At 32.6% G+C, this 2,209-nt stretch overlaps 1 long non-coding RNA gene across 1 annotated transcript; it reads left to right on the forward strand.

Annotated features, from left to right (window-relative positions):
• The first annotated feature begins 847 nt into the window (after positions 1 to 847).
• LOC149254726 (uncharacterized) lies at positions 848 to 1,878 on the forward strand. The gene is made up of 2 exons (XR_016266311.1): positions 848 to 984; positions 1,453 to 1,878. It is a non-coding gene; the product is annotated as an uncharacterized LOC149254726 (long non-coding RNA).
• The last annotated feature ends 331 nt before the right edge of the window (positions 1,879 to 2,209 follow it).

Genomic DNA, 2,209 nt, shown 5'->3' on the forward strand with positions numbered 1-2,209 from the left:
CAAATATGCACTCTATTTTTTGGTTAAAATTTAGTCATCTAATTTTTTTATGAAATTGTAATTTTTTATTGGTTAAATTATATTTCTTGTTTGTAAGCTTATATAGAGTGGGTCTATAATATGATCCATAGTTCCCATTCGTAAATGAAATTCCAAAATAAAACCCATCAATAATTTTTAAAAAGGAGGAAAAGAAAAAAGTCCAAATTCTATTTAATTTTGAATGTAGATTTATTGTCCTAAACAATCTCTAAAATACTAGAATTGTATAAACTACACAACTTAAACTTCCCATGCATCCCAACCAATTTCAAATAAAATTAATCCAAAAATTTACTTTTTCAGATAAAATTAGTCCAAAAAATTACTTGGTTAAAAACCAAAACATAAATAACCAAAAAAAATATAGGCTTCATATAAGCGTGGATGTTCCTTAAGTTCAAAGTGATGCAAAATAGACATTTCCCCACATGTAATGATGAACACACCTTGCTATTTCACAACTACCGGTATTTGGACTAATAAGTTAAGATGCATGATCATGAATAACGACATAATAACTGATTTGGCGACGACTATGACTTTTGTGCCTTCACTTAGTCCAGATGGGCCAATATCCGTTATATATCTAATTTGTTTAGAATTTGGTACAGAGCATTCTCACCGAAATAAAAACTTAGACACCCTATAATAAATATGTTTAAGGAGATAATCTTCTCAGACGGCGTGTCACTGTCTTGAATCTATCTTTTCGTTTCAAATACTTCAGAGGCAATTAGTTGCCATTCCAATCCAAAAAAAACAACATTTCAACTTCAGAATTATTTGCTTCCAATCGTCGCCGTGACTGGCTGGCAGTACGCGTGAAACCAAAACCACCGGCACTTTAAATTTAAATCGACACCACAGCACACAGCACAACCATCAGAAGGCAGCTCAATCAAGAACTTGCCACAGGAAGTAGATTCCGGGCGTGCTCTGCAGGCAAGCAATTATCTTTACCAGTATTATCTTTTTGAGTAATCCAATTAATAAATGGAATGAGAGAAGAAATGTTTTTTTTTTTTTACCAAACATTTTTTTTATAAAATTTTAAAAATGAGTATAAAGATGTAAATATTAATTATTTAAATATTTTCAAGATATTTAAAAATATATTTTAAATAACATGAATCACAATCTTTAACTATATTGCGAAATTCCAAAAAGAAATTCCTAACAAGGTAATAACAAGCATCAGAATCTGCATTGCGAGATTCCAGAAAAGAAATCCATTTCATTAGTCTTTCCATGTTCTGTGTGTACCAGTTTGCCAAGAAATTTAACTTAGGGTTTTGTGGAACAAAGGGAAAGCAATTTCTTTAATTTAAAGATTGCCAAGAAGTTTCCCTTAGGGTTTTGTGGAACAAAGGGAAAGCAATTTCTTTAATTTAAAGATTGGAGTTTGTGCAGACAGGCTCTGATAATGACGATTTCGGAAACCGTAGTAGCGAGCAGGCACTATATAGAAATCGCTCCTTTCCAGGCAGCATCTGTGAGTAGACGGAGGGTTTCGGAAAAACGGCTTCTTCCAATCGCAGAAGAGCGCAGCCTCAGCAATGGCGAGCTCATGGATGGCCTTCACTCGGCTTTTCCTGCGCTCTGTGGCTTCAAAGGCGAGGGCGACACTGAAAGATCTGCGTGTCGAGAGTCTTGAAGCTTTTCTGTATGCCTGTCAAAATCTTCTTGCATTTTTGTTATCGGCCACTTATTTATGGGAATCGATTCGCGAAATGGATACTTTGTATGGAACGAATATATATTTCTGTAATTACCTGGATTTGTATCATATTTGCGCTTCCTAAAATCTGTTTAAAAGCACTGCGTTTTTCTTCGAAATTTGCGCCTGTAAAATTTCAAGGTAAATTGTAATTTGGTTAGTGATTGACAGTAGCATACCCAGCAGCCTTGAAATGGGTTTTTTTGGGTGCTTGTTTACTCTTTTTGATATTTTTTTTAATAGTTAATTAATTTTGGTTAATTTAAAAAACAAAAGAATTAAAAACCTAATATAAGGTGAAAAGTTTTTTTCTAAAATAATCTTCATTGACATTGTTATTAGATTACAAAGCTTTATAGTTTCTTGTGATTAAATATTAAAGGAAACTTTTCAACCTCATTATATAACATGAAAAGTGTTTCATATATTTATTTGGATAATTCAAAGTCA

Source organism: Pinus tabuliformis, chromosome 7 (genome assembly GCF_031772625.1).
Source record: "Pinus tabuliformis cultivar Carrire ecotype Pingquan chromosome 7, CPIR1, whole genome shotgun sequence".
Taxonomy (NCBI): Eukaryota; Viridiplantae; Streptophyta; class Pinopsida; order Pinales; family Pinaceae; genus Pinus; species Pinus tabuliformis.